The sequence below is a fragment of the Pelobates fuscus genome, chromosome 9, assembly GCF_036172605.1.
Source record: "Pelobates fuscus isolate aPelFus1 chromosome 9, aPelFus1.pri, whole genome shotgun sequence".
NCBI classification, from domain to species: domain Eukaryota; kingdom Metazoa; phylum Chordata; class Amphibia; order Anura; family Pelobatidae; genus Pelobates; species Pelobates fuscus.
The window spans coordinates 85,971,132-85,985,321 of NC_086325.1; the positions used below are offsets into that span (position 1 = coordinate 85,971,132).

General features: G+C 48.1%; 1 protein-coding gene across 3 annotated transcripts in view; it reads right to left on the reverse strand.

Moving 5' to 3' along the window:
• The window catches only part of GUCY2F (guanylate cyclase 2F, retinal), a 113,397-nt gene that overhangs the window by 24,343 nt on the left and 74,864 nt on the right, over window positions 1-14,190 (reverse strand). The window lies entirely within an intron of this gene.

Sequence of the window (14,190 nt, forward strand, 5' to 3'; positions counted from 1 at the left end):
CGAATAGTTCCTGGCGAACATAGCGTGTTCGCGTTCGCCACGGCAGGCGAACACATGCGCGGTTCGATCCGCCCCCTATTCGTCATCATTGAGTAAACTTTGACCCTGTGCCTCACGGTCAGCAGACACATTCCAGCCAATCAGCAGCACACCCTCCCAAGCATACCCTCCCACCGCCTGGACAGCATCCATTTTAGATTCATTTGGAAGCTGCATAAATTTTTTTTCTATTATTTTTTTATTTCTTTTTTTTTATTCTTTATTTTTGTAGTGCATGGAGGTATAACAAATGAGCATGTGGTACCCCAATGGCATTCCTCATGCTTTTCAAGTAACAATTGTAACAATAGGGTATATGTTAATACCCTAGTCTGCGCGGAGCCCTCCATGGGTGAAGATGGATTAATTTTTTTTGCGCTCGGGTTTTTTATTTTATTTTTAAGTTCGACGGGTATGATGGCTTTTTATTTGGCCTTTTTTGGGGCTGAAAAATGAAGATTTTAGAAAAAAGAAGACGTTGAATAGTAAGTTGAATTTTACTTTATAGGGTAGTAATTTTATTCCTCCCTCACTATTTTTTAGGGTGAGGGGGTAGGTAGGGGCTTGTTTATTTGGGTGTGTGACTAGGGGCTTGGGGACCCCTAGTCACCTTTAATGGGGTAGGGGGGGATTTTCATTTAGGGCCCCCACCCGCCGCTCTACACACACTATACACACTCTACACACACTATACACACTCTACAGACACTGCATACACTCTGCACACACTGCACACACTATACACACTGCACACACTATACACACTGCACACACTACATGCACTACACACACTGCATACACACTATACACACACACTATACACACACTGCATACACTATGCACACACTGCACACTCTATACACACTCTACACACACTGCACACACTCTACACACACTGCACACACTATACACACACTATACACACAATGTACACACACTGTACACACTATACACACACTGCATACACATACATTTAAAAAAAATTGCAGTTGCTTTTTACATTTCAAAATTGGGGAGGCTGGTGCCAAATAAAGGATCCGCCCCTGGTGCCAAATGCTCCAGGTACGCCCCTGTATAGAGGGGAGCCATGTTACTCTGTATATAGAGAGGAGCCATGTTTACACTGTATATAGAGGGAGCCATGTTACTCTGTATATAGAGGGGAGCCATGTTTACACTGTATATAGAGGGAGCCATGTTACTCTGTATATAGAGAGGAGCCAGTTTTACACTGTATATAGAGGGAGCCATGTTACTCTGTATATAGAGGGGAGCCATGTTACACTGTATATAGAGGGAGCCATGTTTACACTGTATATAGAGAGAGCCATGTTTACACGGTATATAGAGGGAAGCCATGTTACTCTGTATATAGAGGGAGCCATATTACTCTGTATATAGAGGGAGCCATGTTATTCTGTATATAAAGAGGAGCCATGTTTACACGGTATATAGAGGGAAGCCATGTTACTCTGTATATAGAGAGGAGCCATGTTTACACTGTATATAGAGGGAGCCATGTTACTCTGTATATAGAGAGGAGCCATTGTGGTGGAATCTCAGTAACAATAAATTTACTAGGACAAGATTGCCACGTGGTATGTGCACTTGCATATGTTGATGTATCGGTCGGTTGGTTGCACGTGGCAACGATACAATCAGTAGTATAAGGAGCATGTGTATGAATACAGGATATACGAGTATTTCCCCTCCTCCATTGTGCTGGGCAAGCCATGTGGTCAAACAGGAATTTAGTCTCTATTTGGTTGATTGAATAAGAGTATGTGTAGGTTGAACTGATTATGGGAGGAGCTGCATGCCTATATAAGGGACCTACACTGTATGATCAGGGCTCAGACTTTGCTGTTTTTTGGTGACATTAGTTCTTCTGAGTCCCGGTCGGCGAATCGAATAAAGAATCTCTTCCTTCCTGAAGAAACCTGTGTCCATCTCTCTGTGCTTGGCTTCCGTCAGTTTCTCCGGTATCATTTGGAGAAGCAGAGGCGTGAGACAGTCTATCTTTGCCCACGCTCTCTACGGCTGCACCCCTGAACTTCTGCGTGGACCTCCCTTCGTCTCGGCGCCACTGGTCTGTTGTCCAGGAGATCATCGGCCTCTACGTAGTAAGTGCTGGGGTGTCCCCGTCGATGAGTGTGAACTCAGGTTCAGGAACGAGGAAGTAAGACGAACACTGTTTTAGACGGTGGACCCACTAGGGGTATTGGATACCGATTGTGCGGTAGGCCCATAAGGGGTTATTTGTGTATGGAATCTGCCCCCTCCAGTGGAGGGAAGGAGCGAAGGCGCACTGCTCGTAATTAAACGCCCTGTAGTCAGCCCGTTTAATTTTGGTTTGGAGTCAGGCTGGGTTCTGTGTAAATAGCACAAGCCGGACACCGGTGTCTTGTCTAGACTAGCGTTCTAGGGTGTATATTACGTTCGCTAGGTCGGAGGGACTGGGAGACTAAGCGGCGTCTGTGTAAATTCGGTCCGCTAGATCTCAACCTATCTTGGCTAAGTGGGAAGGCGTGTAAATTTGGAACCCACTAGATTTTTGATAGAGTATATAGACTAAGAGGGTGCTGTTGTAAATTCCGCCCTCTAGTTCGCTATATGTGGTGCTTGGGCAGCGTGGCTAACCGAAACGGATGTAAATAGTTTTAGGTAGTCCATTGAGGTACTGGCCAATAGATTAGTTGGGAATTGTAAATGTGTTAAAGATTGTTGTAGTAGCGTGTATATCTTGCTAGATAGCGTGAGCTCTGCCGTCTAGCGAGAGTGTGAATAGTGTGTAACTGTATTATAGCGCACGGTACCATAACCATGTATAATTACTGATACTGTAAATAACTACTAATAACTGTCGTCTATGTTGTATGTTTAACACCATAACCACTACTAATTGAACTGTGACTTTAAATTGTACTCTAACCAATGCTAACCGTACTATAACTACTGTTTGTAAAGACGATGTTACTGGGGTATGTTATAGACGGGTAATTCAGATATAGGGAATTATAGCGTGGGTGACTGTATAGTTTCGCCAAGAGGCGCAGTAATAGTTATTTAGTGACTGGTGTAACAGCTGTGTGTGTACGGGAATTCCCTGAGTGTTTTGTTGTGTGCGTTTCGCTTAGTAACTGTACCACGTGGTGCTGTTGCCGAGGGAACGAGTGTGACCGTTGGAAGTGTGTTTGTTTGGTTTCTGTTGGAGACGACGCTTCATTGTTAGTATGGGTGCGTCAGATTCAACGATTATGGATCCCTTAGGATGTATGTTGAAAAACTTTAAAAAGGGATACACTGTGTACGATTTTGGGGTAAAAATGTCTCCAACACGCCTGACTACTTTATGTAGTAGGGAATGGCCTACTTTGGTGGCTGCATGGCCACCACGTGGCTGTTTGGATCCTAATCTGGTACAGCGTGTACACGTGGCTGTATCAGGTAGGCCTGAACTTTACGGCCAGTTTCCGTATATTGACTGTTGAAAGCAGGCCGTAAATGACTTGCCAAAATGGATCCGGGTATGCCACGAGGAACAATGTCGCCTCATGGTGGCCAGAACTCGCTTGTCCACTAAGGCCGTAATTACGCCCATTTTGGACACGCCTCCTGAATCCGAGATCCCCATGCCGCCCCCTTACTCCTCCTCCACAGGAAGAGGAAGAGGAGGTGCTGTTGGTAACGCTACTCCCCTTGCCCCGTTGTCCCCACCTACCCCCTCCTCTAGCTCAGAGCCCAGCCCTCTTGTTTTAAACCCTCCCCTTCCGGTAACTACCTCCGTTAACCCCACCTATCCAGATTTGACATCATATCTAGTTCCTGGTCAGGCTCCTCCTAGCCCGGCCCGGAATATATTACTCACTTATCTCCCCCTCAGTAAAGCGTCCCCTTCCCCTCGTCTTACTACCCCTCGACCGGAACCCCTAACTGACGTTTCTAAACGAAGCCCCATACTAACCCGACAACTGACCGGTAACCTCCAACCCCGACATTATCAAATGCCTCTCCGACTGACACCAGGCCCGACATACATTAACGGTGACGGCCAGTTACAACACGCTGATCCTGTATTCGTCTATGTTCCCTTCACTACTACTGATCTATTTAACTGGAAGACCCATAACTCCTCATACACCGATAAACCTCAAGCCATGACGGATTTGTTTACCTCCATAGTCCAGACACATAATCCCACTTGGGCTGATTGCCAGCAACTGCTTATGACATTGTTTAACAACGAGGAAAGGGCACGGATAAACCAAGCGGCAATTAAAGCGCTGGAAGAAGTGGCCCGTACACAAAATCAGGCCAACCCAGCAGCAAGGGCCGCAGCACATTATCCAAATACTGATCCGGAGTGGAATGTCAATGGCGCAGATATGGCCCATTTAAAAGCATACAGGGGCGCTATTATTGCTGGCATGAAAGCCGGAGGAAAAAAGGCGATAAATATGTCTAAGACGGCTGAGGTATTGCAGAAATGTGATGAATCGCCCAGTGCCTTTTATGACCGATTACTTTAATCCAGAGGCTCTTGAGAATTCACGAATGGTTAACTCTGACTTTGTCAGCCAAGCCTACGGAGATATAAAGCGCAAGCTACAGAAGTTAGAAGGGTTTGTAGGGATGTCCATAACCCAACTAATGGAAATAGCAAATAAGGTCTATATGAATAGGGAGACAGAGACGAAGAAGGAGGAAGAGCGAAAGATGCAAAGGAAAGCGGATATGCTAGCGGTAGCTATCGCAGGGGTAGATAGAAGGGAAAAGGAAGCGTATAGGAAAACGGATAAAGGCGAGAATAAGTGGAATGGAGAGCCTTTGAGTAGGAACCAATGCGCGTACTGTAGGGAAGAAGGGCATTGGAGAAGTGAGTGTCCACAGAGGGATCAATATGAGAGAGACAGACCTAGGGCAGGGTATAGTAATAATTATAGAGGCAGAGCGAGAGGAAGAGGAGGCCCTGGAGGAAATAGTGGGAATAATAGAGGAAGTGTTAGTGGAGATAGATATTACCCAGCAGCGCAGAGACCCCGAGAGAGAGAGGATAGGGACTTTGTGGGTTTGGCTGACACAGTCATGGAAGACTATTGATACCGACCAATCTCCATCCCCCTTGGCTGACCGGAGCCTATGGTCGATGTAGCAATAGGGGGAAAAAGGAGTTCTTTCATGATTGACACTGGTGCTGAACATTCGGTGGTGACTGACCTAGTCGCTCCTCCTTCAGGAAGAACTATCACCGTAATAGAAGCAACTGGAAGGAGTGTCGCTAAACCGGTTCTTAAAAGTCAACTCTGTACATTGGGAGGCCACATAGTGAAACACCAGTTCCTTTATATGCCTGAATGTCCAGTCCAACTGCTAGGACGTGATTTGTTGTCGAAATTACAAGCACAGATAACATTTCTACCTAACGGAACAACATCTTTGAAGTTCAATGGACCCTCAGGTATAATGACAATATCTGTACCAAAGGAAGGAGAGTGGCGACTTTATACAGTGTTGACTAGCCAAAACCCTAAGAGTGATGAATCCTTGTTCAATATACCAGGAATGTGGGCAGAGAATAACCCACCAGGACTTGCTCGTAATATCCCACCAATTCATATCGAACTAAAGCTTGGGGTTTATCCAGTAAGCCTGAGACAATATCACATTCCACAAAAGGCCAAGAAGAACATACAATCTTATTTGGATAAGTTCATAAGGTATGGTATCCTAAAATTCTGTACTTCCCCCTGGAACACCCCATTGTTGCCTGTTCAAAAGCCCGGTACAGATGAGTATCGCCCTGTGCAGGACTTGAGAGCAGTCAATGATGCGGTAGTAAGTATACATCCAGTTGTGCCCAATCCATATAACCTGCTTGCTTTAATTCCGGGCGGGGCTACCTACTTCACAGTTTTGGATCTCAAAGATGCCTTCTTTTGCCTACGAATTGCTGCGGAAAGCCAGTGTATCTTTGCATTCCAATGGGAAAATGCTGTAACGGGCTCGAAACGCCAGATGACTTGGACAAGATTGCCCCAAGGGTTTAAGAATTCACCTACCCTATTTGGTTCAGCATTAAGTCAGGACTTACTAGATTTCAAGTCCATCCCAGGAGAATGTGTACTATTACAATACGTAGATGATTTGTTGATAGCGGCAGTTACACGAGAGATATGTCGGCAAGCAACACATGATCTACTGCACATTCTTTGGAAGGCAGGATACAAGGTGTCCAGGAAGAAAGCCCAGTTGTGTCAGCCAACTGTCAAGTATCTGGGATTCCATATCTCTGAAGGTCAAAGGATAATGGGGCCAGAGAGAAAAGAAGCTGTATGCCAAATACCAATACCCAAGAATAGAAGACAAGTGCGAGAGTTCTTGGGGGAAGCAGGCTTCTGTAGGATATGGATTCCCAGTTATGCGATATTGGCGAAACCTCTTTATGTGGCTATAAAAGGTACAGAACACAATCCCTTCCTGTGGACCCCCAAACAGCAAAAGGCATTTGAAGATGTGAAGAAGGCACTGATGAGCGCCCCAGCATTAGGTCTACCTGATCATACATGCCCATTCTACTTATATATACACGAGCAAAGAAAAATGGCTGTGGGAGTATTGACACAGTACTTGGGATCATGGCAACGACCTGTTGCATATATGTCCAAACAACTGGATACAGTGGCCAGTGGTCTTCCACCTTGTCTAAGAGCCGTAGCTGCCACCGCCCTGCTGGTAGCCGAAGCTGATAAGCTCACTCTGGGTCAGGAACTCTACGTGCGAGTCCCGCACGCAGTACAGACGTTGCTAGACTATAAAGGCAATCATTGGTTTAGTAATAGCCGCATGACTAAGTATCAAGCTATGTTATGTGAAAACCCGAGAGTGCATCTAGAGACTGTTAATACCTTGAATCCAGCTACCCTTTTGCCACAACCTACTGAGAGTCAACATGATTGCCTGGAGGTGATAGATGAAGTGTTTTCAAGTAGACCGGACCTTCGTGATTTTTCCATCAAGAACCCTGATGTCCAGTACTATACGGACGGCAGTAGTTATGTGAAAGAAGGGATTCGCTATGCAGGATATGCAGTGACAACCATAGACAAGGTAATAGAAGCTCGGCCATTGTCAAAAGGAACATCGACACAGAAGGCAGAACTAATCGCACTCACACGAGCGTTACAATTGGCTGAAGGTTTGAGGGTGAACATCTACACGGACTCCAAGCAGGGCCGGATTAAGAGCACACTGGGCCTGGTGCTGACAATTATGATGGGCCTAATTACGGGATCTTATTGACCAAAAACACTAAAACAGTCATGCCTCCCAAAAAGGGGGCATGTCTGTCTAAAGAATTTGAAGGACAGCCTGGCATGAATGCATGTCAGGCTGCCAGCCAATCCTGCAGGCTGTCCAACTAAGGGCATACTATGCAGGCAGCACCCTGAGCTTGACATAAATGCATCCTAAAATGCGCTTACTCCATGCTTTCTAAGGACGGTCCCCTAGCACTCACATGTCCACTTGTCTCCTTACCTTCTTACTAGCAGGCAGAAGTTCCTGGTATATAGTCTGAGACAGAGAAAAGGTGTATGTAGTGAGTGTAGAAGAAAGGGGACATGCCACAGTGTTAGAGAGACCAGCGTCTGCATTACCAAACTAATTTTATTGTCAGCCAGTCCACACAAGTTTTGTTCCCATACATCCCTCTTAAGCTTCCAAACTTAAAGGGACACTTTAGTCACCATAACAACTACAGCTTATTGTATTTGGTTTGGAAGTAGAATCATTCCATCCAGGCCTTTTGCAGTAAACACTGTCTTTTCAGAGAACATAACACAACTGGGCACTCCTTAGATGGCTTCTAGAGGTGCTTCCTGGGGCAGTACTGCCTAGTGTGCAGCACTGCCATTCAGTGTCTCCACCCTCGGCATGCAGACACTGAACTTTCCTCATACAGATGCATTGATTCAATTTATCCTTATGAGGAGATGCGGATGTTGGACTTGTGCTGGCTCTGCCCCTGATCTGCATAGTTGACAGTATCAGCCAATCCTAAGTATTGTAATTTGCTCAGACCACCACTTCTGATGATGTCAGCAGACAGTCAGTTCAGAGGCAGAGCCAGCAGCTGCAGACTTGAATACAAGTTATATTTTACTATACTTAGGGAGGCAAGAAGGGGCCAGGGTGGTGGTTTTAACATAATAGGGTCAGAAATACATGATTGTGTTCCTGACCATATAGTGCTCCTTTAAACAAGAGTATGTGAAGAGTAGTTAGGGTTGCCACCTTTCTTGGAAAAAAATACCAACCTTAATCATTTGTATAATCACATGGAGTTACATCAGAGAAAATTCTGTAAAATCACCAACAGACTACTCACAGTTTGATTCTGCTGTATAGATGGATTGCTCCCAGTGTCTCAGTCTCGCAAGTCACCCAGTGTCAGTGTCCCTACGTATCACAGTGTCAGTGTCCCCATATCGCCCAGTCCCCTAGTCTCTCAGTGTCCCCATTTCTCCCATTGTCCCAATGTCTCAGTGTGTCCCCATGTCACTAGGATACTGGGGACACAGTGAGACATGGGGACACTGAGAGACCGGGGGGACACAGAGACATGGAGACACTGAGACATTTAGGAAAACTGGGAGAAATGGGGACACTGAGACACTAGGGAGACATGGGGACACTGAAACGTTTGTGGACACTAAGACACTAGGGACACAGAGACATGGGAACACAGATACTGAGAGACTAGGGGAAACTGGGAGACTAGGGGACACTGGGGACACTTGCTGGGAGACAGACACTTGGAGACACTGGGAGACATGGGGACAGTTGTGGACATAGACATGGGGACACTGGGACATATGGGGACACTAGGCACACTGAGACACTAGGAACACAGACACTGGGAGACATGGGGACACTGAAACATTTGGGGACACTAAGACACTAGGGACACAGAGACATGGGGACACCGGGAGACTATGGGACACTGGCTGGGAGACAGACACTTGGGGACACTGGGAGACATGGGGACAGTTGTCGACATAGACATGGGAACACTGGGACATATAGGGACACTGGGACACATGGGGACACTAGGCACACTGAGAGACATGGGACACAGACACTGGGAGACTTGGGACACTGAGACACTAGCGACACTGGATGGGGGACATGGGGACACTGGGAGAAATGGGGACATAGTGTCTCTGTGTCCCAATTTCTCAGTGTCTCCCAATGTCCCTATGTTTCACAGCATCCCCATGTGTCTCAGCATCCCCATGTGTCCCCTAGTGTCTCAGTGTCCCCATGTTTTCCAGTGTCCCCAAGTGTCTCAGTGTTTCCAGGTCTCCCAGTGTCTGTGTCCCCATGTGTCCTAGTGTCTCAGTGTCCCCTAGTGTCTGTGTCCACATTTGTCCCCTAGTGTCTGTTTCCCCTAGTGTCTCAGTGTCCCCATATGTCCCCTAGTGCCTCAGTGTCCCCTAGTGTCTCAGTGTCCCCATGTGTCCCTGCTGCCTTTCCCCCCATCCCTCTCTTACCTGAGCTGTAGAGCTGCTGTCTGGACTCTGTGCTGTATTGCTGCTCCCCCTCGGATCAGTAAGTAGTAGAGAGAGGCAGGGATATGCTGTAACTTCCTATCCCTGCCTCTCTCCACACACAGTGACCCCTACTGGCCGGTGCTGGTATTGCAGAGTAATCTCCATTTATTCTGAGAAAAATACCTGCATTCGTATTGCCGGTATAACTGCAATACTGGCACGGCCAGGCAGCCTCAAATACCAGTCAGGTGGCAAACCAGTAAAATACCAGTCAGATGGCAAACCTAAGAGTAGTGTGTAAAAAAAAAAAAAAAAAGTTTTTTTTTTTTTTTTTTTTTAAATGGGCCTATTCCATGGGCCTGGGCCTGGAGCTGCAGCTCCATCAGCCCTTATGTTAATCCGGCCCTGACTCCAAGTATGCGTTTTTAACCACTCATGCCCATGGAGCTTTGTATAAAGAAAGAGGACTACTGAACTCAGAGGGTAAAGAAATCAAGTACGCAGCTGAGATATTACAACTACTGGAAGCCGTGTGGGAACCAAAAGAAGTTGGTATCATACATTGTCGAGCGCATCTGAAAGGTGATAGTGATGTAACAAAAGGAAATCGGATGGCAGATAATGCAGCCAAGCGTGCCGCTGAATCAGGAAAACAGGAGTATGTGGAACGTATAGCTGCTCTCATACCAACCCCTCTGTCTCAATGGACTCCAATTTATACAGCTCAAGAAGGAGAGTGGTTAAAGACTGAAACTGGGAAGTACCTGGAGAACAATTGGTATCAGTTAGAAGATGAAAGAATAGTTATTCCAGCATCACTAGCTCTAGAAATTGTCCAGAATTATCATAATGGGACACATTCCGGAAGAGATAGTGTGGCGAAACCAACCTCGCCACTGGGCCCTGGAGAAGCCTGTTTGCTAGCCTCCTACCTGCTGACTATGGCCCCTGGGTTATTTGGGGCATATTGTACTTTATATTGCTGCTACTGGCCCTTTAAAATCAGCGATGGACATATTGGGACTTTTGGGACTACTGTCCCTTTAAGACTGTGGAGCATATTCCAGTATACTGCCTTTAATATTACATATGTATTTATGTGTTGAGTTTAACCTGGGATATGTATGCAGCATTCATCTGATTGTTCGGTAGAATCACTCCATTTATTATATTGAGTGAAACTACCGAACAACCAGACCACCCAGGAATAAGTGTGCCTCCAATTACAGTTTGCAACAATGTTGCAAACGGGTAATTGGCAATCAGTGTAATGTATTCTTTGTCCTCTGGGTGGCCGCCATTCGGGAAACAAACACGTGGCGGCGGCCATCTTAAACTACCGAACAGCGGTGTTTTGCCGTCGAGTGTCTGGAACTAAAATCGGACACTTGACTAGGCAAACACCGCTGAGACCTCCATACTTCCAGAAATTCGTATGGAAACTACCGAATGACCCACCGTTCGGTAGAAAGAACCCCACAAACAAGGGAATTCATTCAAACCCTCTCCAGGCTCTATAACACAGGCAATTCGTCTGTTTTCATTCCCTTGTTTGTGACCGACCGCAGGGCCAAAATGCATGGAACTGTTTTCGGATACTTTACCCATGCGGTCGGTCAAATCTTTGGAACCCCATATCTCCCGAACCATTCATCCGAATGACTTGAATTTTGGATATGTTGTCCCCCTGAATAAGGGCTATCCAGCGATGCTGGATTTAAAGGTGTACCCCCGGGTTTTGGGGTACATCCAGAACTTGGCTGAAAAAGTGTACCGGATAATTGAGTTTAATGTTATCTGAGGGGAGGGGATGTGTGGGCTGAACCATGTATGTGATTGGTTATTTTATGCCTCCCCCTGGGTGTGGCCTGTATGTGGATTAGTGTAATAAAAGCCAGGCTGGATGAGCCAGTAGAGAGTTCCTGTTTTAACCTCAAAGTGATGTGTCGTCTCATTATTGGGGGAAGGATTTATTGTATGCTGTTCCAGTTGACTGCTAGGGGTACAAGCCTATTCGTATGGTTCCTATTCAATGGTCTACAGCATTCATACGCTTGGGAGAATTTAAAGGTTTCTTGGATTCGGTGATTATGGTGTCTGCCAGAGTGCTTGGAGTCCTCAGGAAGCACTAGGAGCATCCATTAACGGAGGTACCGAGTCGGGGTGCCAGGCGATCCGTTACATTGGTGGCAGCGGTGGGATGGCGTCCTAGTGCGAGGAGAAGCAGCTCAGAGACACTGGTAACGTTTGGAATTACAAATTGAGGGCAACGCTAGTATCCGTACAGCGCCCCTGGCTACAGCAGGATGGAATCAGCTAGTTTTTGGACAGCGTTCCATGATGAGGAGGAGGAGGCGGCCGCGGACTACAGGGATGCAGACAGAAAGGAAGTCTGGTATGATGCCCTGGAAGACGCCCAGTGGCGGCGAGGTGAGAGTCTCCCCAGTGATGAGCAGCGGCTACAGAAGCGTGTGGCGATGCGCATGTATCTATTGGGAGAGCAGCCCCTGGATGAGTGGGTGACAAGACTAGAGACCCTGGTATGGCGAGAGATCTGGCTAGACAACGCATACCAGGCCCTCTGGTGGCATACCATTCGACTTACCCCCTGGACGGCCGAGCACGACTTACCGGAGGGGGATGATTATGATGGCCCGGGTTTATTATGGGATGCCTTGGAGGACGACATTGATCTTGGCAGCACGGAGGGGTCTAGGTTTTGGGACATCTACGACTACCGGATGGGCATGTATGTCTGGGCTGACGAATGCGAGGTGAGCAAAGACATGACCCACCTGGTAACAAGGGAGTGGGAGCTGGAGCAGGACTACCAACACCTGCTCAGCTTCGTGCAGCTCCAACCTACCCGACAAGCAGAACCAGACCTCATAGACTGGTCCTGGAGAGACCCACAGATGGCAGGTGGAGATGGGATCGAGGTCTCTCTACTGGCCCTACAGGGATGCTGGGCAGTCGGCCCAGATCCCCAGCGGCAGGTTACAGTTCAGAGAGAGGAGCTTGTTACACCCTCTCTCCAGCGGCAGCCTAACCCACCAAGGGGAGACAGTAAACCCCTCACCAGCGCAGATGGGATCGTGGTCTCTGCGCCCTGCCTACAGGGAGTACAGAGGGTCAGCCCTGCTCCCCAGCTGCTGAAAGTGTGTAAGGGTGAGGAGTTTGTTACCCCCTCTCCCCAGCGGCAGCTTAGCACACCAAGGGGAGACAGTAAACCCCTCACCAGCGCAGATGGGACCGTGGTCTCTGCGCCCTGCCTACAGGGAGTACAGAGGGTCAGCCCTGCTCCCCAGCTGCTGAAAGTGTGTAAGGGAGAGGAGTTTGTTACCCCCTCTCCCCAGCGGCAGCTTAGCGCACCAAGGGGAGACAGTAAGCCCCACACCAGTGCAGATGGGACCGTGGTCTCTGCGCCCAAGTTACAGGGAGCTGAAGGGGCCGTCCTCCCTCCCCAGCGGCAGTGTGATTTGTTGGGAATTGGGAGCCCAGTCTCCATTCCCCAGCGGCAGTGTGAATTGCAGGGAATTGGGAGCCCAGTCTCCATTCCCCAGCGGCAGGCTGAGTTACAGGGGGCAGAGGTAGTTGGTCCTACCCCCCAACAGCAGCGTGATTTTTTGGGAATAGAGAGCCCAGTCTCTATTCCCCAGCAGCAGGACACTGAATTGGGAGGAGAGACAGTCGGTCTCCCTCCACAAAGACTGAAAGTAGGCATGGGAGAGGAGATTGTTACCTCCTCTCCCCAGCGGCAGATCATCAATGGGCAGAGTGTTCTAATGGGAGAGGAGATTGTTACCACCTCTCCCCAGTGGCGGATCATCAATGGGCAGAGTGTTCTAATGGGAGAGGAGCTGGTTACCACCTCTCCCCAGCGGCAGCTTAATGTACCAGGGGGAGACTGTAAGCCCCACAACTGTGCAGATGGGACCGTGGTCTCTGCACCTACAGCACAGGGTGTAAGGACAGTCAGTCCTGTCCCCCAGCAACAAGGCTGCTTAGCCAAAGGGGAGACAGTCGGTCTCCCCCTCCAACAGCGGAGCTATGTATCCAAAGGGGAGACAGTCGGTCTCCCCCTCTGGCAGCAGAGCGGTGCATCTAAAGGGGAGACAGTCGGTTTCCAGCAGCAGAGCTGTGCATCTAAAGGGGAGACAGTCGGTCTCCAGCAAGGCTCCAACCAGACTACTCCCGGGGTAGTGTTGGCACCAGGGCAGAGTACCGCTGGGCTCTGCCCACTCAGCAACCCACCAAAACAGCCTACCAGTCCCCCACACAGCCATGGTGAGGCACCTGGACCTGGACAAGTTTTTCTCTTACTCAGGTGTAGTAACCATTTATTGTGGGTGGGCTGTACTGCTGTTTCTGTTTTGTGGGTGGGCTGCTGGACTAACAAGGGCACTGACCGGCAAGAGGTCAGGTACCCTGTTAGTCTGTTTGGAAAAGGGGAGAAATGTGGCGAAACCAACCTCGCCACTGGGCCCTGGAGAAGCCTGTTTGCTAGCCTCCTACCTGCTGACTATGGCCCCTGGGTTATTTGGGGCATATTGTACTTTATATTGCTGCTACTGGCCCTTTAAAATCAGCGATGGACATA